We start from the raw sequence: 25,435 nt of genomic DNA on the forward strand, positions 1-25,435 counted from the left end.
CATATTCTGCTCTTGGAGATTCCAAATGCACATTAGCCTCTTAAACTCTGTCATTCTGTGGGGGCAGGTGACCGTCACCAAGCCGCAGAGAATGTGGGAATTCTCTGCCTGGTGTGTGCCGACCCGCTTGTCTCTGAGCGGCGGCCAATCACGCTGCCCTGTTGGGCTGTCCCTGTCGTGTTAATTACTGTTTGGGCAGCTTGTCCTAATCCCCTACCCCAGGGCCAGGCCCAACAGAAGACATCCCTTGTCCCTGCTGAATCTGCTCTTGTTTTCTCCTGCACATGGCTCTGCGAGCTGAATGGAGCTTTCAAGTAGGGCTCGTTTGAACAGGGATTTCTGGGCCCTGGCTTAGCCCCACCTATGCCGACGATGCCCTGTTATGAATGCCAAATTTCCCTTCTCAGAAACAGGTGGTGAAGCTATCATTGGGGCACCTATACAGCTAAAAAACACCACAGCCTAAGTTCGATCTGGCATCTAAAATAAAATAATAAGTGTAAAAACAAGAAAGCTGGCGTTGAATTCATTGCCTTTCTTCTCTCTGGCTCAATTTTCCATGGTGAGGCTGTTCCTGGCAGTGATTGTTCAGAAAGACGGGCAAAGGAGGTACCTGCATAAACCAGGTGTGCGTGTGTTTCTGGCCATTCCCTGCGACCCACTGCGTGTGAAGGCGAAGGAGTGAGCACTCCCTCGTTTTGAAACAAGTGCCAGTAGTCAGCTTGGCCCCTTCAGTAATTTAAGGTCTTTCAGATAGGCATTTGCAAAGACAGAGCTGGGATGGCAAACATCTTGCTTAAAGCTTGAACGAGAAAACATTTCCGTCATCCAGAAATCTGCTTTTTATCTCTTAGGAAAACGTTTATAAATATAGTTTTAAGGAGACAGACACCATTCCCTTCTGGGTGACCTTGTTAAACTTCTCAGTTTGTTTACTTTGCGTCGGAGCACTTTCCCATTTCTTTTGCTGTTTTTAACGAGCGGATGTGGTGCCTTCTTTGATGCTTATTTTCAATCATGGTAGAAACTGTGAAATATCTCTAGGTTAAGGAGTGAAATTTGAAATGCTATGTGCTGATCCTTTTTTTTCCCTCTGTGAAGCTAATAAGAGGACTTTAAATGTGGAACTGAAAATGAGTCTACACTGAATTGGACTCATTAAAAACTTAAAATACACCTCACCATCCAAGGCCCTCCAGCAATTTGAACAGAAGGTGCTCTATGTATTAAAAGAAGAAACAGGCAGTTTAAGAGAATGCAACAAACAGCCATTGATGATTCAAGGGAATTCTGGAGTGATTCCTAATTGGGGGTGAGGGAGGGAGAGTCTGGAGTGGTGGCGAGGCCGGTGCATGTTTCAGGAGTGGGAACTGTGGGACAGAAGGAAATTGAAGGGATGGAAGGAGAGAGAATAAAGACCCGACTAGGGGGAGAGAAAGGTGGAGGGGGGAGGAGAAGGAAGTTGAGAATCATAAAACACAAGTGGTAAATGCTATCTTGGGAACCGAGGGGCTTAGTTCAAAGGCAAGCACAGAGTGCTGACAAGGATAAAGCCTGTCACTTAGGGACATTTGTGGGAATCACAGCTTGTACTTAGCAATTAAAGTAAATCAGATTTGAAATTCTGCCCAGCCCAGGAAGGCCCGAGGACTCTCCTAAAGGGGTTGAGAGAAGTTTGCAAGGATGTGTTGGTGCCCAGAGGTTTGAATAAGGAAAAATCCTCATCAAAGGAAGGAAGTATGTGTGTGTGATTTTTTTTTTTGGAGGGGTGTCTTTATTCTTTCTTGACTGTTTTCTGAGTTTCCTGAAAAGGCCATTGGGCCAAATCGCTTCCATACATGGTTCTCCTGGGACAGATTGTTTTCAAGGGTTGGCGGAATTCTTGAAAAAAATAAAAGGAATCTGAAGGTGTGTGTAGTCACTTGTGTAGTTCATCAATAATTTGATTGCACCTCCGGCCCCTGCGCTTGGGTGAAGATTTCTGGCCAATGAATTGTGAGTGGAAGTTGCATGTAATTCACATGTAATTTCATGTCAGAGCATTTACTTACTGCTTTGGAACTTTCCGGAACTCTTCCCCAGGTGATTGGTCCTGGAGTGAAGCAGCGTGCACTAGACCAGGGATCGATGTACTTTTTCTGTGAAGGGCCAGATAGTAAATATTTTTGGCTCTGCAGGCTTTGCACAAAAGCACACTGTGTTCCAATAACCCTTTGTGTACAGACCAAATTTGGTCCATGGGCTGCAGTTTGCAGACCAGTGGGGCAGAGCACACAGCCGATCCCTGCTGGAGCTGGAACAGGACAAACAAACTTACTTTTAAGCCGCTCTCAGTTTTGGGGTGTTTGTTGTCTTAGCACATCCTAACCAATCTAACTGATAGAAGGTGAAGTGGGGCCAGTTTCTGAGGGAGGGAGAGCAATTTTATAAAAATTTGATAAAAATGTGGCAGCTTTCCTGGGAAGTTGGTGAGGATGAAACCCCAGACCACGTCGGTCAAACGTGCATTTATTGATCACCAGCTGTGTGCTCCTAACTGTGTACTTTTCTGATGCTCCTACAACTGTTCCAGGGAACAGTCTAAAAATGTTTCATTGCAAGAAGGGTCCGAAAGCTGGGGGTCCTGAAAGAGCTGTGGAGGACACGTCTTATTACTGGGGACCTTGTCTCTGGGGGCCATGTCTGCAGAGCGGGGGGCTATCCTGCCCCCACCCTCTGCTGTGGAGCCATCAGCTCTGAGGGGAAGACGGAGGTCAAGATTTTTACTTGTTTTAGAATCCACCTGGTTAACACTCGCTCCTGCGCGCCTGCTGTGTCCTGAGCCCGTGTCAGACACGCCATCCATCACACCGCATCAGATCGCATCCACTTACGGTCTCTCCTACAATCTCTCTGCGCTCCTCCAGGGAAAGAACTGTGTCTTATTCACTTTGTGTCCTCGGAGGCTGGCACATGGCAGGTGCTTCAGAAATTCCTGTGGACCTTCAAATCCTATGTCTGAACTTCCGGAATTTTATTTATAATTTCTGTGCAAAATATGTTTTCTAATTTCTATTTAACTGTCTGCTGTCTCAGCTGCGAGCCCCTCTCTGAAGCTCACCCCTCTTCTCACCCCTGAGACACACAAGCCCTCTGCACTCGGCCCAGGGCTCCCTGAGCCCTCCCCCTGCAGGGGGTCTGGGCTGGGAAGGTGTCCCTGGTCGGCTCTGCTGCCTTTTTGCAGAGTGGCCTCCTGAGGTTCCTGCGCATTTTGTGACTCAGAGGGGACTTTTTATTCTCTCGCTTGCTGATAAAGCTGCATGTCCTCAAGTGACAGGAAGCTGATAGACAGAGGGGCGGCCGAGGAAACCGTCTTAGGCTCCACCCTCTCCTCTGCGTCAGTGGTTTCTCCCTCAAGACTCTCTTTTTCCTCAGGATTTTCCTTGGCTTGAACGTTTCCTTTCCAACTTGTGTTTGCCAATTTAGTTCTGTATTTTGGGTTCTAACTGAGGTGGAGGGTGGATTGGTCTCCATGCTCAGAGCTGGAGTTGGAGTCTGCATTCTGGGCCCCCGATTTCTTTGTTAATCACAGCCAGCTCTCGCTGCTCACGGGGCATAACTTGGCTTAGCCAGGTGTAGTCTTTAGTTTGGGTGGGACCTTGCGGGGGAAACAAAGGATGAAATGCAATTCATGCTCTCAGTGCTTACCACTCTGAGAGGAGAGGCAGCGCACAGGTGTCAGGTGTATGCAGGGGGAGGGTTAGGGAGGGGAGGGATCCGTGGGTTAGACTGGGAAGAGGATCTTCCGTTGATAGTGAAGCTGCGTGGGGCTCTCCAAGGGCAGGGCTGGAAGAAGAGCATCCTGGGGCTGAGGGAAAGGCAGAGCAAAGGCCCACAGGTGTGCACATGCAGGTGCACATGGTTCAGAGGCCCACAGGTGTGCACGTGCAGGTGTGCATGGTTCAGAGGCCCACAGGTGTGCATGTCCAGGTGAGCATGGTTCAGAGGCCCACAGGTGTACACATGCAGGCAGGTGTGATGGGAGTAGCAGGAACTGGGCCTAGACGGGCAGGCGGGGACAAGGCGACCTGAGTGTCCTCCTAATGGAGAGCAAAGTCTGCTGTGTGCACGGAGTGAGGGCGGGAGTTGAACAGAGCTGTGGTGTGAGGGGTGTCTGTCTCAGGACGAACCTTGTGTGGGGTGTGAAGAATGGGAGGCGGGGGCCTGTCATGAGGCAATTTCAGTAAGGTTTGATGCGTGGGAGAGGGGAGAGCAGAGACTCGGGAGGGGAGTCTGGCTGGACCCAGCAGGATCAGGGACAGATTCTACGTGGGAGACGAGAGCGGAGTGGGAGGCAGAGGTGTACCTGAGGATTAAAGTGTGGGCCGTGGGACGGGGCTGGGATGAAGCCTAGTTCATGTGTATTTATTTTAAAGTGTAGCTCACGGCTTGTGACCATGATGGTGTCACTGGCTGGATTTGCCCTCCCTCCACAAACAGGGGACACAAATCTGTGATCCCTGAGGGAAGGACACAAACGAGGCTGCAACCCCAGGAGGCCAGCAAGGGCCATTTGGCTTGGGTGGGAACTTGCAGGGACCAGGGAGCTGTGAGCTGCACAATCCCCAGAGCTCCTTCAGGGCTGGGGGACGGTCAAGTTCGGCGTAGCCGGGTGGAGATGGGGGCAGGCACAGAGCCAGGAGCACGGTCCCGGAAACCAGACCCGTGTTCGAGGGGTCAGCTGTCTGTGGTGCCCGCTTCTAAGGATGGCTGGGGCTGGGCATCCTGATGGAGATGCCCCACATTGCTCCACACTGGGCAGCATCATCAGGGTGACCTATGGGGACATTGGGACTCAGAGGACAAACAAGACAAAAGCCACCCCAACGGGAGAATGAGCCCTGTCCGCGCTTGCCTGATTGTCTTTATTTTCTTCCATGTTATGATCCCCCTAATGGCACAGATGAGGCCCTGTGGATTCATGGATGTTTAGATTATCTGCACACGCGAAGGCCACACCAGCAAGAGGTATAATAAGTATGTGGCCAAAGGGCTCAGTCTGGTCGTGGTCCCCTTTACGTGCATCAGCATCTCCTCAGGACCTCACCGTTTGTCCACTGCACAGCCCCTTCCGAACACCCTGTCCATCTTATGCCTGCGTGGAGCCAGCTAGGTCTGCTGTGCTGGTTACTGCTCTCCACGGGGCCATGCAAACGTGGTTTCATTAACATAGGGAGGAGGCTAAGACTGGGGCAGCCGGGAAGGCTGCCTCCTAGTTCCATTCGAGGGGCCCTCTTCTACCCTGGGGGAAACGCCCACTGTGTTCTGGGCTCAAGTCACTCTGGAGATCAGTTCTCTGTGGCCTCCTACTGTCATCCTGTCTGCCTGACCTAGCGTCTTGTTGACCGAGACACATCTTTCTAAAGCACCAAGAATGCCTCTTAATTTTTCTCATTAAAACAAATACATCATCTCTCCTCCAGTCCAGTCCGTTTCACTCTTGAGCAGTATTGCCCAACCATTTGAGTATCACGTTAAGCGTTTCTCTCTTTTTGAGTAGGGGCCATTCCATCGTTTCCACCCACAGCCCAGAGTCAAATGATGGAATAAAACTGAGTCCCACTGAGACCTCTGGGGCCGGCATCGTTAGTGCGCGTCATTGGTGTTGGGTTTGGAGAGAAACCACTTCTTTTGAGGACCAGCTACTGGCTGCTCACTCACAGGGAAGGAGCTGGAAAATTTCACAAAATCCAGTCTTGGCCAGTCTTTGTAATCTTTTAATTCTCTCCTTTTGGAGATGATGGAACATCATGTTTGTTGTTTTCCATTTTGCAAGTTTTTAAAAAGCTCTTTAAAATTCTGCTCCCCTCAGAAAGTAATTTTTGTCCTCGTATTTCCCACATCTCCTGTGTTTTTCATTAATGAAACAAAGGGAAGGGGCATGGGTCCTTCTCCAGTGGAGTAATCTGAGTTATGAGACTGTCTATTGCAAAGGGCTTCCTTCATCATTTGAATAATAAAGGCGATGGGGAGGTGATGTTAGTGAGAAACAACATCAAAGTGAGACTAGAGCATTTGCGGGGGAGGCGCTGGCAACACCCAGGACAGCAAAGCCGAGAGGTCCAAGGATCTTCTTTAAGTGGGGCTGCGGATCCTCGCAGAATGGGGCTGGCCGTGAGCTGGAGGGACGTGCCCCGTCTAAGCAGGAGATGCCGTCAGCTTCAGCCCGTGGTTGCTACATAGTGATGTGGACCCACGGCTGCACCATAGCCTGTTGATTGTTTCAGGAGAAGACAGATGTCTGGGTTTGATGTAAAGTATCTCAATTTTCAAATGTTGACACTTTAACAACCCCGTGAAGGGCAGCACATCCTCATACCAGTTTGCAAACTTTGCCCTTGGAATTGGTTATAAGCGGCCCTCTCCCATCCTCTGCTGAAGGTACTTTTGACTCTGTGGTGTTGTTTTCTCTCTGGAACCTCAAATCTCATCCTAAACCTTACATCCGGGGCATTCCTTGGGGCTCTGTGCCCACCTGGCCTTACCTCTTCTGCACCCACTGGTGTCCTCACCTTCCAGCCAGGAAGGCTGCTCTCCTGCCCCTTCCTCATGCCTTGATCCCACCTTTCTCTCTCTGTTGTTCTTGTCTCCAGCAGGTTCTCCTCTTCGTTCTGCCCTTCTGAACCTCACCCACCCTTTAGGGCCCAGCCCAGTTCCAACCTCTTCTGAGAAGTCCTCTTTGACTGGATTTTGAATTCATTTTGCCCTTATTGTGTGCACCAGGTGGTTTGATTGAAAATACACTGGTCTCACGGTCCCTAGCTTCACTGATATTTTACTTAAGACTCTTCTCAAGCAAGAGAAACCCAACTCAAATGGCTTAATCCATAAAGGAAATAAATTAGCTCACAGGATAAGAAAATCCAAGGGGACATCTGACATCAGGCACAGCTGGATCTAGGTGCCATAATAATATCATCAGGAATCTTTCTCCCTCTTTTGGCTTTGTGTTGGCTTTGCTAATTTCCACTGGGATGGCAAGATGGCCCTCAGCAGCTCTGGGCTTTCACCCTATCAGTTGTGCAATCTTCTTACAAAGAGTACCTCTCTTTCCCAATTATTCCAACAAAAATCTCAGCTTGTATTTCGTTGGCCTAGCCTGAGTCACGTACCCATCTCTGAACCAATCACCGTGACCAATGGAATGGATTGGCCTGGCCTGGGTCACATGACAACCCCTGGAATTTCGGATGATATGAGCTCCATCTGAAACATATGGACTAAAAGTGAAATGGGTTTTTCGGCCAAAAGAAAATTGATCTATTGTCATCAGAGAAAAGAAGATATATGCCATGTTGACTAAAATCATATATGACTGCTGCACTTAGATTTCCAACTAAATTAGAAAATTTAGCACTTAGAATTTGTAATTCAGGACTCTTAGCCAGTTTTATTTCTAAATAGATATTAATTCATCTCTTCATTCAAATATGTAAATAGTCTTGTTTTATTCCGTGTGTGATGTGCTGGGTTGTGAGGTTCTGTGCTGAACAGACAGAAGAAGACAGTTCCTGATGAGTCTGGCAGTGAAGCTGGATCTTAAAGAATTACCCAAACAATTAACTATAATTATGAGAGGTGCTGTGAAGAGAAATATTAGGAACCTGAAGAGTATAGAACAGGGTGATCTGGTGTAGTCTGGGAGGTCAGAGATGGCTTTCCTGAAGAGGTGACATCAAATGAGACCTCAGTGACAAATAGGTGTCACCCAAGGGAAGAGTGGATGGATTGGGGTATAAATGTTGTTTCTGTGTCCTCATTGAACCCAGAGTGGATGTTGATATAGCTGGCAGCATGGATTAAGTTTCTATAAAGACTTCTTAATAAAAAAGTTTCTATGAACTTCCTGAGGATGATTATCACCAATAAAATTTGGTTGTCTTTTCTCTGGAAGAAAACTAGGCTGATCCACCATCAGTGACCTGTGAACTTCTGGTCTATAGAGTTACACTGGTATTTTTGTCTGCTTTTTGGTTGAGCCATCCGCAAAGCCTCATGTTCAAGACCCATGTACACATCAGCTGACCAGCTAAGCTTAGGGATGGAATTTGAGACCCAAGAATGGAGTTTCCCTCTGGAAAGCTAACTTCCCCGCGATCTTGAAACTTTCAACCTTAGTCTTGAGAGTATTGTGTTCCAACTGTTCCATCTGCCTTAAAGGTTGCAGGTTAAGAATTTATCTCCCAAATACTAAGTACACTAACAGCAATGGAGCTACTTCTTCTGAGCTAGATAAAGCTTCCACTTGATAACACTTCCACTTCTCTCCTGGACCAGACTACTTGACTCACATCTACTTCTGAGGGAATTGGGACATTTTTCAAGTGCAGTATTCACAGTCCTCTGTTAGCTGGGCGTCCCTGGAGACTGGAGTGGGAACTCCCTGGGTTCGGGGTTGCTACGTCCTGTTATCGCCACCATAGGACTGGATGGCTGTGGGATGTGTTCAGGTGTGGTGTGCATTTCAGAATCAAGTTCCTTCTCCCTTTAGATAAACACTCTGTTAGTTGTTTCTAGGTTTTCCCTCTTCGTGCTGATAACTTCTCACATTTTTGATTTATAAGGGCAATTTTATTTCTGTTGCACTTTATTTATGAGTGTGATTGCCTGGACCAATTGTCTTTGGAAACCCAAGACTGTGCATTTGAGGAAAATTAACAAGAGAAAAACCAGGTCCCTCATCAGCAGAGCCCTTGAAGTCTCAACTCTCCCTGGTTTGAAAGGCAGCTCTTGGTCACCATTCCCCTGAAGCTTCTCTTGCTGGGAGGAGGAGAACTGGAGGGGTGCTGAATGGAGGGCGCTTCCTTCCTTTCCCCCGTGGTCCAGGAAAGTCACTGTTAACACCTATCCATTTATGAGGGGGACTCAGCAATAATAGTTAATATTAACCTGAAACCAGCTGAACTCCTCCTCAGACAGGGTCGCCTCTGCTGGGAGCAGGACCTCAGTGAGCCTTGGGCAGCTGAGAGGACAGGTGACCATTTGGACTCTGCAGGCTTTTCTCTGACTTGGTCCAGAAGTCAGATGTCTGCTTGGGGCCAGGCCACCCTCCTCTTTAGCTTGTGGGTCGGGGGATGGGCAGAAAGCAGCCAGGGCTCCCCTTTCTCCTCTTCATTATTAAAGCCAGTCTGCATATGTGTCAGCTGTCATCTTGTTGTGTGGACTGGGGTACCCCAGGCGACTTTGTGCACTGTCGTTGCTTTGTGTAAGTGACTCAGTTGCCCTGAGCATGAGTTCTGGAATTGATGCTGATCCCAATGCTGAAATGAGCAATCAGCCTCAAGGGCACAGGGTAATTATTTATTTTGCTAAATAACACAGACACACTCTGGCTTAATTACAGCAGTTTTGCTGTGAAGAACTGTGGTGCTTTCCATGTCACTGTATCTATTAATGAAACTTCGCTCACTTTTCTTGGCTGTAGTCTGCAGTGCCCTTTGGTTTGAAATGATTTTCTAATTTGCTAGTGTCATTTATGAAAGAGGAACATTTCCCAACTACCTTTTGGAGGTGAAATAATTGTGTTTTGGAAAAGCCTTAGTGTTCATCTCTTCCTGGTGTCAAGACTTGACCATGTAAAAATATATCATCTTTGCCCTCTGTGTGTGTCTCCAAATCCTCAGCGTTTGGTTTAATCCCAACCTCAAGGATCCCAAGTGTCGGGACTCTCCGGGAGTCCTCAGGATTGAACCCATCAGCAGTCGAGGATCCTGTTTGGGTCCTCGCTCTGCCGCTAGAGGCTGGGTGGCCTCAGACAAGTTATTTAATATCCCTGGGCCTCAGTTTACTAATATGTAAAGTAAGTAGGTTCATTCTTCTATCCAAATATTACCTGAGTGCCTACTGTGTGCAGGGACTGCTGTAGGCACTAGGAACATAGCAAGAAATAGCATTAGACGGGATCCTAATCCCCAGGATTTCATATTCTAGAGGAAAATACAGACAGTAAGCACGTGAGTGAGTAAATAAAGGAGATAACTTAGGTGAATGATAATTCCGTAACAGTGTAAAGTGTCACTGAGACAGTTGGGATGGGAGGGCTGCTTGAGGGAGGCATCGGGGAAATCCTCCCTGAGGCTGGTCACATTGGGAAATGGTGATTGGAAAGCTGAGTGAGGACAAGGAGCCAGGTCCCCAAATTTTGGAGGAAGAGCTTTTCAGGCAAAGCAGATAGCAAATGCACGGCCATGCAGGAGGGTCCCTTAAGTGTCATCTGGCTCTAAAATTCAGAGATTTATGTACCAGGCATTTCAAACTGGGCCCCACGGTTCTTCCCGGGTAGCTGTGTTGTCTCTGTTTACTTATCGTCCTGGGTCCGACTATTGTGTCCTTACACGGCTTTAGCCTTGTCCTAACCCCTTTACTATTCATTGTGTGTTACCCTCCCTCTCCCCAGCCCTTTGCTTCATGGACTGTGTTTCCACCAAGTGACATTCAACCTGGGACTCGCCCTGTATCATCGTAGCCAGTTTCCTGCTGTTACTGGTCAGTTGATGTGAATGTAGCAGAGGAACATGAAAATTCTTCTGCAGAAACCTCTTGTAGATTCACATTTCTTACTCCTCTCCCAATGGTCAGAAATTGCCTGAAAATGATATGCAATTTAAGATTGTAATTCACCTATTATTTTCAGCAAGGTCTCATGATGAAAAGTGCTGGCACTTCTAACTAGCGTGGATATTATTCTAATTGATGAAGTCAATTAGGGAACAAGGCAGCTACTAAATAACAAATGCCTTCAGCAGGTAAGGCACTAAGTCTTCTAACGAATACATTATGCCTTTGTATGTCTACCTGGTGTCTAGAAATGGACTACTCAGTGACAGTGTCTTGTGCAACTTGACACACGGCTACAGTGTTAACAGAAGAGAGTCTTCGAGTCTGGTTTACTTCATTCCAGGCAGGCTGGACCTGGCTTCTTGCCACCTTGGGGCCCCCTGGCCTAGGGAGTCCACCTGGGTGGACAGACCCTGGCTCTTAGTCTCTTTTCCAGTGAGCAATGCTCTTCATATATTATTCTAATTTTCTCAGGCCAGTTGCTCAATGGTTTATCTAATTAATTCAGCTTCCTGGAGGGGCATCTGGTCAACCTACTAATCAGGACACCTGGTTAACCCATCTTCCAAATAATAATATAACTTGATTATTGAATTTTCTTGGTTCCCTCATGTTTTATGCCCTAATGCTGGCCCTGATTTCAGGCTTCAATGTCAACTGAAGAGCTCCTTCTTCCTGGTGGTCCGTATTCCATGAAACGTGTTGGTATCACCAACGCCATAATATTGCCTCAATTTACCTGTTTGTTTAGCTAGTGTTTGTCTGGTCTTTAAAAATTTCTTGGAGGATCCATGTATAGAAATATGTGGTTAGACATTTGACAGGACTAGCCTCTCTCATCTTGGCTTCCCTTTACTAGTCTTTTGATCTTGGGCAATTTGTTTCATCAAGTATTCATTCATTCATTCATGCATTCCTTCCTTCCTTCATTCATTCACACATACATACATTCCTTCATTTTGAGTGCCTAATAAGGTGCTGTAGTTTCTCCACCTGAAACTCAGTGGAGTGATATCAACTTTAATAATATATAATAAAACAATACTATAGTCTTATCTAGACTCTGTATTCAGATCTTCACATGGCTAGCCCCTGTGGTCATCTAGGTCGCTGCTCAAATGTCACTTCCAAAGAGAGCCCTTCCTTGACCACAAATCTAAAATTGTCTCTCTCCACTAGTCACGAGCACATCACCCTGATTTCATTCCTCTGTAGTGATTACATTTTGAAATTATGTTTTGATGTATTTATCTCTCATTTGTCTCTCTGTTCTAGAATGTCAGCTCCATGGGGGCGGGGACCTTATTGGTTCTTTTACTACTATTTTATCCCTGGCATCTAGAAGGCAGTGGTGCGTAATAGATGCTCTTGAAATATTTGTTGATGAATGAAGCTACCTCAAAGGGTGAGGGTCAAATGCTGCACCGGTGTTTGTGGAGTGTCTTGTTCCTTCTCCAGCTGTGTGTACGAGGGAACGGTAAGTATTTGGAGAATTTCAGTACAACAGGCCCCGAGGAAAGTAATTTTAGTTCTCTCTCATCTATAAAGTGGCAGCAGCAATAGTAGGTGCCTCAGAGGACTGATGTGAGTGCTAATTTAATAAGACAATGCACAGAGAGCACTCAGCTTGGGACCCGGGTTAAGTCACCGTGGGATGAGGAGTTTGCAGCACCAGTCTCCATCTGCAGTGAATCCCAGAGTTTCTTTAATATCCCATTAGGGACTTTTTTTCCGTTATCAATTGATCCAGCCCTTTTAAGCCTACTTCATTGTGAAGTAATTTTTATAATGGCGAGTTTTCTGAGTTTACCCTTTGGGTGTTAGATGGGATCTTTCAAAAATGGATCGCGAATCTCCAGGTGTGAGTTGAGCTGAAGTAAGCTTCCAGTGGACTCCTCCTGGGTCTACAGTCTCATCCACTCCAAGGGCTTCTCTTTCTTTTGTGGGCTGTTCATTCAGTAATTTCTTATTGAGCCCCCATCGTCAGGCTCTGTTCTTGGGGCTGTGGATACAGTGGAGAACAAGACAGGAGAGGTCCGTGTTCTCATGGGCTTATTCTGTTGATGGAGGAGTAACACCTATATTACAAGTAAGCGGACACGCGTGCACACACGTAAACTATATTGGGGTAAGTGCTACGAGGACAATAAGACAGTATCATGCAACAGAAGAGGAATATGCTCGGTTGTGAGTGGGGGTGGGTGGATGATTGTTTTTAGTAAGGCGGTAGAGAAAATCTCCCTGGAAAGGTGGCGCTGGAGGAAGTGGGAGATCCAGGCACGTGGACATCCAGCAAGACCATCTAAGGCAGAGGAGGAGGAATTAGAGAGGCACTGAGGTAGGGTTGTGCGTGGTGTGTTTGAGGAGCAAAAAGGAGGCTGATGTTGCTGGTGCAGAGTGAGCGAGGGGGAAGTCAGGGGAGAGGAGGCCGGAGAGATAGTGGAGCCTCAGTCTTACAGGCCATGGTGAGGACCGTGGATTTTGCTCTGAGCAAGATGGGAAGTCATTGGAGGGTGTGACATGACCTGGCTTACATTTTCAAAGGATATCTTTGGTGCCTCTGGGGAATCATTTGTTGGGGAGGGGCAGAAGCAGGGAGACCAGTGAAGAGGCTGGTGTGGTGGTCTGGGTGAGAGATGCTTCTGGCTTCAGTTAGGGTGCTGTAGAGGAGCCAGTGGGGAACACGCAGAATCTGGGCAAAGTTTGTCAGTGGAGCTGATAGGATTTGTTGATGCTTTTTGGCCATGGTATGTGAAGGAAAGAGAGAAATCAAGGAATCAAGGATGACAGCAGAATTCTACCTGAGTGGCTGGAAGGACAGAGTTGCCATTTATAGACGTGGGGAAAATGCTGGGGGAGCAGGTCTGGGGACGGGGCTGAGTCATAGGATCCATTTTGGCCATAGCCGGTCTGCGATGTCTGTTAGACACCCATGTGGGCAGTTGGGCAAGAGTCTGGAGTTCAGAGGAGAGCTCTGGTCTGGAGATATAACTGGGGGCCACCAGTGGAAAGGGGGTATTTAACATGATATCATTTCATGATCTCTCAGAGTTTATCATCTTCCCCCCAAATTTGCCTTTTCCCACGGTGGCTGGGCCACCTGTTGGCTCCTCCCCCTTTGTTCCCACTCCTTGTCAGGGGAGGTCAGGCCCCACCAGCTCGGTGGCCGGTTCCACAGCAGTCAGGGGGAAGCTGCTTAACGGGATGAGTGGCCACTAGCATATGATGTGACAATTCGCCGAGAGCAGCGCGGAGTGAGACAGAAGTTGCTGTGCCCCCCGTTAGTGGGGAAGGGAGAATGGAACACAGTTCCCTACGGGCACGGGCAGATCTCGCCAGGGCAGCGGAGCGGGCAGATCTCGCCAGGGCAGCGGAGCACTACCGTGAGTCCTGGTGGTGGCTTCCATCTCCTCCTCTGTGGGGCTTTCATGCCTGCGTGGAGCATCACTGCTCTGCTCTCCAGAGCACTGACATGATCCACACAGTAGAGCCGCCTCCACGACCAGCCTGGCGTTTGTGAGTTACGGATATCTCGCAGGCTAGTGGCTAGAAGCAGGAAAAGAGGTTCTTTATGATGGGGTAGAAAGGAGGAAGGCACTGGAATCTGAAACCCGAGCAGCGGAGGGCTCCACCACCTGGAGCTGCGACTGTCTAGATCGTGGGGCTGTGTGGGGGCTGTGCCTGCCACGGGGCTGCAGAAGGTTTTCACCAAGCGCCCACTCGTTCATGTATTTCTGTGACATGAGTCACTGAAGGCTTAGTCTGGACCTGGCGCTGGATGGTGAGGGGCGGGAGACTGGTCCCTGCCCTTTAGGAGCTTGGGGTCTGGTGGACGACACACAGGGAAACAGATAAATGGAGTTTAAGTGCTAAAATAAAGGTGCAGTGATGGTCTGAGGAGGGGCTGACAGACTTCCTGACGGGTCTCAGAGGCTGTCCCTGCACCTGCCCACGGTGACCGACGCGGGGATGCGCGTACGATCCAGCTCTGTCCAAGTATCAGGACCAAGACTTTTACTTTACTGCTGGCGAAGGTCTCTCTCTCTGTGTCTCTCTCTGAGTCAAAAACTGCCGTGTGCATAGATGTTTCCATTTCTCTTGGGTGTCTACCTAGGAACGGACTTGCTGGGTCACATGGTAATTCTACGTTTAACTTTTTGAGGAACTGCCAAACTGTTTTCCACAGCGGCTACACCATTTTACATTCCCAGCAGTGATGTAAGAGGGTTTCAGTTGCTGCACATCCTCCCCAGCACTTGTTATTTTGTTTTTTTTTTTAATTTAGTTAAAGCTATCCTAGTTGGTGTGAATGTCTGTTTTTGCTTAAACCATTTTAGCTGTATTTTCCATCCCTTGCACTGAAGAGTTTTATTTGGTGCATTTTTGAAGGATGAGTAGATTTTGACATGTAGCGATGGTAAGGAAAATAATTTCGGGCAGAAGGAACAGCATGAGCGAAAGCAGAGAGGTGGGAGAGCCCAGTGGATGTTCCAGGAATTGCAAACAGCTTGATTGGTTTGGAAAATGGTGAGTGAGAGGGAGGTGAGTCTAGGAAGTCGGGGTGGGGAGCTGTGACTTGGAGGATCGTGGCTGTCAGATTGAGGAGGAGCTGATGAGTAAGGTGGTGGGGTCATGAGTAGACAGATTTAGTCCACTCTGCAGTTAGTCTCTAACCAACCACTGGACATCTCACGAAAAGAAAAAATAAACACAAGCTAAGAGCTAGGCCTGGGGAGTAACGTGTGTCTTGGATATGTTGTTGTTGTTGTTGTTTTAATGATTAAATAATTTTTCTTTTAGTTATACAACAGTATAGTCAAACTAAACAAGTGAATAGCACAGAAGAAATAGACTTACAGGGGCCAGCCCCGTGGTTTAGCGGTTATGTGCGTGCGCTCCGCTGCTGGCAGCCTAGGTTCGGATCCCGGGCGCGCACCGACGCACCGCTTGTCCGGCCATGCTGAGGCCGCGTCCCACATACAGCAACTAGAAGGATGTGCAGCTATCACATACAACTATCTACTGGGGCTTTGGGGGGGGGGGGGAAAGGAGGAGGATTGGCAGTAGATGTTAGCTCAGAGCCAGTCTTCCTCAGCAAAAAAAAAGAGGAGGATTAACACAGATGTTAGCTCAGGGCTGATCTTCCTCACAAAAAAATAAAATTGCTATCTGCGTAAAATGTTGGAAAAAAAAAAAGAAATAGATTTACAGCCCTCTCTCTCTAAACAGTGAAGTGATTTTTTTTCTTTTTCGTGTTCTTAAAATGACAGCGTATGGAGCGCAGCTCGCATGATACCTGGTCCCTGCAGGTAAAGCGTAGGCGTCATCTGACCGTCTCTCCAGTCCACGCCTGTGCAGACATGCGTTTTTACAAAAAATGATGTACTTTAAAAATATTTACTTATTTATTTGTGGGTACCAGGTTACTTTATTTGAAGGAATGGTAAAAGGAAAGAACTGAAGTAGATGTTTTGGTACTAAAATGACGTACTTTTATGTTCTACTTCTGCACTTACTGTTCTATCAAAAGAACTTTCTGTGTTGCTACAGTGTTCATAAATACCTCTTTCATTGCTGCAAATGTCCGTCCAGAGAGTTACCATGATTTCACTGCTCTTTTCTGTTGGATATTCGTAGTCGAGGAACCTTGACGGCTTTTACCCCGTATTCTTCATTTTTCTGGCAATCATGCCCCACCCCCCCACTCAGTTCATGTTATTCGGGGTGGGGTCACACCCTTCCCTGTTCCCAGAGTGGCCACATGTCTGAGGCTCGATGCTCGGGTGACTTCGATGCTCAGTTGACTTCACCCCTCTAGACACAGTGTGACTAAGGCTTGGGTGTGTCACCCAGCCTCGGTGAGACTCAACCGTGGGACTTTCATGTGGACACTTTGGAAAAAGAGGTTCTCTTTCCATTCGGATTGCCAGCAGGAGGGTGATGGGGTTCTAGACCGAACTCCCAAACACCACCTCGTGAGGAGACCCTGCTTGAACATGGGGTCAACACAAAGCGATAGAGAGATTCTATCCTGATGATGTTATTTGAGAGCCAATCTGCCCACCTTGGAATATTCTGTCATAGGATCCAATATATTCCCCTTTAGTTCTTTTTTTTATTGTGGTAAAAATCTCATAACATAAAATTTACCATCTTGACCATTTTTAAGTGTACAGTTCAGTAGTGTTAACTATAGGTACCATGTGCAACAAATCTCTAGAACTTTTTTATCTTGCAAAACTGAAACTCTATACCCATTGAACAACTCCTCTCTTTCCCCTCCCCCCAGCCCCTGGCAATGACCATTCTACTTTTAGTTTCTAAGAGTTTGGCTACTTTAGATACTTACATAAGTGGAATCATGCATGTTCTTTAGTGATGGCTTATTTTACTTAGTAGAATGTCATCAAGGTTACCTTGTAGCATGTAATGGGATTTCTCTCTTTGTTAAGGCTGAATAATATTGCATTGTGTGTATATACCACATTTTCTTTATCCATTCATCCATTAATGGACATTTGGGTTGCTTCCACCTCTTAGCTCTTGTGAATAATGCTGCAATGAACATGGGTGGGCAAATATCTCTTTGAGATCCTGTTTTTGCTTCTTTTGGATATATGCCCAGAAGTAGGATTGCTAGCTCATATAGTAATTCTAGTTTTAATTTTTTGAGGAGCCTCCATACTGTTTTCCACAGCAGCTGCACCATTTTACATTCCAGCCAACAGTGCACAAGGGTTCCAATTTCTCCACGTCCTCACCAACACTTGTTATTTCTTGTGTTTTTTTTTTAATGATAGTGGCTATCCTAACGGGTGTGACGTGGTATCTCATGGTGGTTTGATTTGCCTCTCCCTGATGATTAGTGATGTTGAGCATCTTTCCATGTGCTCATGGCCATTTACATATCTTCTTTGGAGAAATGTCTATTCAAGTCCTTTGCCCATTTTTTAATGGAATTATTACTTTTTCATTGTTGTTGAGTTGTAGGAATTCTTTTATATTCTGGATATTAATCCTTTATCAGATATATAGTTTGCAAACATTTTCTCCCATTCCATAGGCTGCCTTTTCACTCTGTGGATTGTTTCTTTTGCTGTGCAGAAGTTTTTAAGTTTGATGCGAGGCAGTGTAGTCTCCACCACGACTCAGGTCTCCTGGCTTCCAGACCAGTGTCTTTTACTCGAAATGGTGAGCTGCTGGGTTTCATTTTGTGCCATTTCAGGAGAAATCCTCCAACTGCAACTGCTTATTGGAACAGCTGCCTGGTAGTTGGGGCGTACATTCAGTTGTAAAATAAAGGCATTATTTCTCTTATTTCCATGAAACGATGGTGTGCAGTGTGCTGGAATCAAGATGAATGCGTCCTTCTCATGCCTTAGAGCCTGAGCCTTCATCCACGTCCCCCAGAAGGGTCTCTGGTACGTTGTGAAGACAGATTTGTTCCAGGAAATGTTGTCTAACAGTGGGCCTTAGCCAAGGCAGAGAGGCTGTGTAACTCCTCGACATTAAAATATGATCTATTTTGCTTTCCAGTGACGTTTTTGAAAGGCAGCTTGAGCATCCTGCTTGCTGGTTCTAGCTGGGGTCACCCACGGCAGAGCTGGACTCCTGTGTAGTAGATTGTGCACGTGGGTCTGTGACAGCTTGGAGGGGCTGCTCCATCTCCCTGCCAGAAAGAACTTGCTCTTCTCTGTGAGGGGTGCGGTGTGTGACTGCGGTTACCACCCTCAGGGGCCCTCTCAGCTGCTAAGCTGAACTGATCCCACTCTCTTCCCAGGCAGCCCCCAGCCATTGACTGTGGACCGCAGGGATTCTGGGGCTTGGCCATCCCTGCCCAAAGCCAGACTTGTGTCCCTGTGTCTTTGCTCCAGAGCTCTGTACTGGGAAGGGTGAGGCTTTTCCAGGTCTGCATTGTGGTTGGCGTCTCTCTCTGCCCAATCCTGCTCCCTACTCCTTCTACCTCTCACGGATGTCATTCTCAAAAGACTTTTGCGCTCCCAGCTCCATTTTAGAGTCTGCCTCTTGGAGCATCTAAATAACACATGGTCCAAAGTGCAGTCTCTGTGTCTCCCATACTTTCTGCTCCTGAGCCAGTGAACCCAGTTCCTTTACGAGCCATATCTCAGTGACGTCTTTAGCTGGTCTTCATGATTGGGGGGAAAGAAACAGCAAAGAGTGGTTGCAAAGAAAAGTCCTAAGTTGGTGTCACTTTGAAAATGAGAGTGGGGAGCAAATCCAGATGCCACGGGTGATATGTGGGGAGGCTGGCCCCCTATTGGGGTTCACTGATGTGTTCATGGATCCGAGTAAGGAAATGGTTTGGTCCCTTGACACCTTTGAGTCTGCATCTTTCTCTGGGAGTCATTTTCTCTGCTTCTGTCATCCGTCCTCCCTGTCCTTTCTTTGTGAATGATCTTGTTTCCTGTTTCTAGAACCATAAGGAAACATTTGAGACATCGATTCAGCTTTTCTGTTGTGTAAGTATTGCTGTTATAAATCTTGAGTATCAGAGTGACTGTGAAATCTAGCTCCCCAGTACATAATTGTATATCCTAGTTGTAGGTCTTTCTAGTTCTTCTATGTGGGACACCGCCTCAGCATGGCTTGATGAGCGATGAGTAGGTCTACGCCCAGGATCCAAAACGGTGAACCCGGGGCCGCCAAAGCAGAATGTGCAAACTTAACCACTATGCCACCGGGCTGGCCCCTGGTTCTGGTTTTTATGTTGACATTCGTTGGACATGTAACCTTGTCACCTACTTTTGTGCCTTGTAATTAAAACACAATGTGTTTGAGTTAATGTTTGGGGAATGGTGGTGATGAAAAGGTGCTAAAAGAAGACAAATTTGATAGTATCAGCCCATATATTATAAAAATTGAAAGGATTAGTTTTTTTGGTGAGGCAAATTATTTTTTTTTTATTTTTTATTTTTATTTTTTTTTTGTGAGAAGATCAGCCCTGTGCTAACATCCACCAATCCTCCTCTTTTTTTGCTGAGGAAGACAGCCCTGGGCTAACATCTGTGCCCATCTTCCTCCACTTTATATGGGACGCCGCCACAGCATGGCTTGCCAAGCAGTGCGTCGGTGCGCGCCCGGGATCCGAACCAGCGAACCCCGGGCCGCCGCAGCGGAGCGCGCGGACTTAACCGCTTGCGCCACCGGGCCGGCCCCGGCAAATTATTTTTTTAATGAGGTGAAATTCACATAACATAAAATTAACCATTTTAAAGTGAACAATTCAGTAGCATTTAACACATTCGCAATGTTGTGCCACCGCCATCTCTATCTAGTTCCAAACATTTTTTTTTTTTTTTTGTGAGGAAGATCAGCCCTGAGCTAACATCCATGCTAATCCTCCTCTTTTTGCTGAGGAAGACCGGCTCTGAGCTAATATCCACTGCCAATCCTCCTCCTTTTTATCCCCAAAGCCCTAGTAGATAGTTGTATGTCATAGTTGCACATCCTTCTAGTTGCTGTATGTGGGACCCTGCCTCAGCATGGCCAGAGAAGTGGTGCATCGGTGTGCGCCTGGGATCCGAACCCCGGGCCGCCAGCAGCAGAGCACGCGCACTTAACCGCTAAGCCATGGGGCCTGCCCTAGTTCCAAACATTTTAAGCAGTTGCTTCCCACTTCTTCACCCCTGCCCTCGGTAACCACCAATCTGCTTTCTGTCTCTATGGATTTGCCTGTTCTGGATGTTTCATATAAACAGAACTATACAATATGTGACCTTTCATGTCTGGCTTTGTTCACTTAGCATAGTGTTTTCGAGGTTCATCCTTGTTGTAGCATGTGTCAGTGCTTCATTCTTTTTTATGGTTGAATCATATTCCGTTGAGTGAATAAACCATAATTTGTTTATCCATTCATTTGTTGATGGACATTTGGGTTGTCTCCACCCTTTGGCTATTGTGAATACTGCTGCTGTGAACATCTGTGTACAAGTATCTGTTTGAGTCCTTGTTTTCTGTTTGGGGGAGTATAGACCTAGGAGAAGAATTGCTAGCTCATATGGTAATTCTGTGTTTAACTTTTTGAGGAACTGCCAAACTGTTTCCAGGATCGACTTTTGAAAATAGTAATAATAACATATACCTTAATTCTCTGGCTTGAATGCCAGCTGGGACAGGTCTTCCGGGAAGTAGACCTGTGTAAAGTTGGCTTTTCTCATAGATGCGGCTCTGTGGGAGATCGGAACAGAGTCCAAGGTTTCCTTTGCATTGTCGAGGCTCAAATGGTGAGCAATGATTTGTGTAAACATCATAAAGTGGAACCTTCCTCTCCACTCACATCTGTAGTTGTCGGTGGATGGCACCCTGTTATGTATGGAATGCTGAGTGTGCTTCAGGAAGAGATGCCTAGATACTTATAATCAGGCACAGGAAAGCATTTCTGCAATCCTGATTTAATACCAGCTCCATTAGAACCAGGCTCTCATCAACTGCACGCAAATGATAATTTATGTCTTCATCCACTGCACACTTTACTTCTCACTGGGTTTTGAATCAAACCTGGATATATGTCCCTTTTTTAGAGTACAATATATTTCACTTTCACTTAAAGGTGTCTGAATGGATTATGAAAAGATTCAAACTCAAAACTGATGTTATCATAATTTTAAAAATTTATCGGGAGAAAACTGAGCCACGCAGACAGCCAAGTAATGCAATTATTCTGATTTACGGTGCGTGTCTTTTCTGTCTTGCTCAATCCACCCCTTTCCTTATGAGAGAGAATTCTGGAGAGGCTTTTAGCTAAGATAATTAACTCTTCCTTCACCTGATTTTTCTTTGTCAAGAAAATCCCTTTATTTTTTCCAAGAACCTAAATTTTTTCTCCTCCCAGTATGAGGCAAAATTGTTATATTTTTGGTATTGGGACCCTCCTAGTCTTCCAACTTTAGTTATTATTGATCAACTATTGAAGTCTTGGGAGGTAAAATTCAAACATTCTTATCTGGGCATTTTGGATTTATAATTTTCTTTCTTTTAAAGTTTGCATAAAAACATTTTGGTCTTGTTAATTTATTGAGTTGTTTTTTGCAAAGAGAAACACCAGGGACTTTGGTACCTGTTAGCTGAGGACTGGGCAAAATTTTTATCTTGGACTAGACAGGGACTATTGCCTTGGGAAGAATAGAAATGCAGGCTTGAACAAAAGAGTGTGTTTATTGAGAGGATGCAAGATTAGCTCATGAAATTCACAGGTCCACTGAATGACTGGGCCTCAGGAAGGTCAAAACCAAGGGTATTTCCAAAGCCCTCCGAGGAAGCAGTTACTGGAAACTCATTTTAGGGTTCTGCCCTTAATATTGTCTCTTTTCTCAATCTTACTTTCTGAGTCTTTAAACTCAATTTATCAAAAGAAAATCGATTGACTCTTTGTTAGCCCATGGACTGGCTTTCTATGCGTCACATGTCGCTCTGGTCCAGTCAGTTAGGGCCAGGTGTGGGTGGGGGAAGGATTACCTAGCACAAACATAGCTAGCTATTGCTGGAGTCCAAACCCATGAGGAGTCTTTCTCAGGGAAGTGGGCAATGAGCTGAGCAGACACTCCAAAAAGTGTCCTCTCACACCCTATGCCTCTTGTTGGGTAATAGATATAAGTATATAGCCTATGGCTATATAACCTATTAGCTATACAACCTAATCTTCTCTACCTTCTGTGTGCACAGACTGCATGGCAAGAACATCATGGGGTTTGGGCCACCTCGCATCCATATCTGCTTCCTTTAGTAGCAACTCCTTGATTTCCTTTTGGGGGCTTCCTTTCTCTTATCATGAGCATCATGGGTGGGGCTGTACATTAAGGCATCCTACCTGCACTGATCATGGGGTGGGGATATGATCAATCGTCCATCAGCCAGATGCTCTCTCCCGGGACTTTGAGTCTTTAGTAGATTGATGCAAGCTTGGACAAGACGGTATGAGTGTATTCGTTTTATCTGTGCAACTGATGATGCTGTCAATTTGTTATGCTTCCCAGACTCCCAGAGCAGCCCTGGTTTCTGCTGTTTCTGAGACCTGTTTTTTTTTCAGCTTTTCTTTTAAACCAGTGAGCTACCTGGTGTCCTCCAACAAATTTGACAAATTCTGCTTGTTATTCAGAGTTAATGTCTGTTGCTTACAACCCCCAGTCTCTAACTGGTTCGCTGTTGGAAGTCAGGATAATGGCTCTGAAACCTAGGGGGTGGGGGGTGGGGGCGTCCTTTGTCAGAAAGGAGAGCGTCAGTCAAGGTCACGGGACTGTGTTTTCTGAGGCCAGAAGACAGTCTCAGGGCAATGTCCAGGAATTACTCATAAAAGGAAAAAAGGCATTAAAAAATTCTCATGTAAATTAATCTGGTTATCTCTTGCTTAGCACTTTGATTAATTAAGGTGCTATAAAATTGCCTTCTCTTTTGACTGTATGTTCATATTTTTGACTGTTGCAAAGTGGGAGGGAAAAATGAGCTGCCTCTGCCTGTTTTTTTCTCCCTTTTTCCTTTAGACAAAATGCTACTTGTCCTACCCTCTCATTTTGCCACCACAGCCCCCTGCCAGTGGCATTAATTGCCAAGTATTCTGTGCTACCTGCACAATATTACCGTGATTAGAAATATCAGCACAGTGTAATATACCTAGCTGGGACAAATTATCCTCCCTTCTTTGTGACCTTCGTGAGTGCTAGAACTAGGTCTGATTTCTCTCTTACCTGTTATGCCAAACCCAATGCCTGGCATTTAGTGGTGTTCAGTAAATCGTTATCAAATTGAATTGTGTTACTCTTCTTTTACAAAAAACCATACCTGAGACCCCATTTTAGAGTTCTCTGAAGTTACCATAGTTCCATCCAGTGAGTGAGTTAGGAGCTCTGGGTCTCTTCTCTGGGAGGGTTTCGGAATCTGAATTTTAAGTGTTCGATATGGTGGGATTAGGCAAGTTGGGCTAGAAGTAAAGACCCCACACGGCTACCTTATGGCTTCTTAGCTCATTGCACTCACTGCAGATGGAACTACTCTAAGCTTGTATTTCTCCCATCTTCGATTCTAAGAACCAATTACAGTTTAGACTTAGCCTTGCTATCATCATTTTTTTTTCCTACTAGCTTTCAACTGAAGAATCTAGTTGTCAAAGTATTGGCAAGAAATTGGAATTGCCTGGGGCTAGGAAAATAATGCTGGTCTCTGTGCATGTGTGGTGTGTTCGTGTATGTGTGTGTGTGTGTGTGTGTGTGGGATGTGTGTGGGATGTGTGTGTGTGTGTATTAGCGCAGTTATGGGCAGAGTAGTGGTGGGATAGGAAAAGCATAAAATTACCCCCAGAAGGAATATCATGTATGGCTAGCTTGTGCTGCATTCTTCTAAGTCCTCAGACCTGTCCCATTAAAGAAATATATATTTGAGCAAGACGCAGCTGGTGAAGAGACAACTAGAATGATTTCTCAGTGAAGAGGGCATGGGTGTAAAACTGGGTGTGAGCCTTGCTTTATTAGAGTGCATTATTGCATTGCATTATATGGTTTGCGTGTCACACTGTTAGTGTATTATATTGTGAGTGTATTATTAGATTGTGTTATGGTGTCTTGATTCCGAGAGAGAGTAACTGTGGTATTAAACTGCTTGGGATCAAATCTTGACCTTGCTGATTTTTGGCTGCCTGATTCTAAGAATTTTTGACTTACCTTGGGTAAGTCAGGATGGTCTGACCAAGAAACATATGTTTGAGGTTTTATTAGAATGGGGTGGTTAGTCTTTCATCAGTCTGCTATGGAAAATTCTGGGCCTGAGGGATTGCAGGCTCTCAATGCGTTTTGGTATCATGTTGAAAGGCTTTGAGAATTGATATCAAAAGTTTGATGGGCTGTGACAATTACTCTCGAAGCTCCGCACTCCCCAGAACGTTATTGTGCCATGGAGTAATACTGGCTTCTAAATATGAAGCTCTCAGGTGCTGTAAGAACCCTGCGAGGGTGTGATCACTGTTAAATTTTTATTTCCTGGTGTCAGGAGACAGATGTGCATAATTGCTGACTATCCCCAATTTGTTTTTTTTTTGTGAGGGAAATCAGCCCTGAGCTAACATCCGTGCTAATCTTCCTCTTTTTGCCGAGGAAGACTGGCTCTGAGCTAACATCTATTGCCAATCCTCCTCCTTTTTTTCTTCCCCAAAGCCCCAGTAGATAGTTGTATGTCATAGTTGCACATCCTTCTAGTTGCTGTATGTGGGACGCGGCCTCAGCATGGCCGGAGAAGCGGTGCGTCGGTGCGCGCCGGGGATCCGAACCCCAGGCTGCCAGTAGCGGAGCGCGCGCACTTAACCGCTAAGCCACCGGGCCGGCCCCCCCAATTTGTTTTGACTGACTTAGTATCTTCATTGGAATTAATTACTGTTTTCCTTTGTGATGGAGTCAGGCTTGATGGGTCTTGCTTGTGTTATTCTCTTAGCTGAAGTTAACTGAGTGGAAACTGGACAACCTGAAGATCCTCAAAGGTTTGCAACCCTGAGAACATTGTTAATTTCTCCTTACCGGATTGTTGTTGTTTTAAAATTTGTATTGAAACTGCAGGAACCTGAATTCTGTTACCTAGGGCTGCTGACTCTCTAGTCTGCTTGGGAACAGAAAGCCTCAGTTTATTCTCTGCCTTTTACTTTGAAATACTATTTAGCACACGTTTCATGACCCCATTATTCAACAGCGTTGGTGGAAGTAGGTTTACTACAACAGGTGCATCACTCTTTATAAGAAATGCAATAAGGCTCTTTCTTCCTTAGCTCCAGAAGTGAAGGCTGTCTTTGAAAATGGGAAGTTGAAGGCTAGCATTGCAGGCCAATGGGTCTAGCACAGAGTGG

The 25,435-nt window shown here is 46.1% G+C and overlaps 1 protein-coding gene across 1 annotated transcript in view; it reads left to right on the top strand.

Moving 5' to 3' along the window:
• TMEM132B (transmembrane protein 132B) overlaps positions 1–25,435 on the top strand; it is a 212,602-nt gene that overhangs the window by 81,763 nt on the left and 105,404 nt on the right. The window lies entirely within an intron of this gene.

Source organism: Ceratotherium simum, chromosome 35 (assembly GCF_057802395.1).
Source record: "Ceratotherium simum simum isolate JZ-2026a chromosome 35, ASM5780239v1, whole genome shotgun sequence".
Classification (NCBI taxonomy): domain Eukaryota; kingdom Metazoa; phylum Chordata; class Mammalia; order Perissodactyla; family Rhinocerotidae; genus Ceratotherium; species Ceratotherium simum.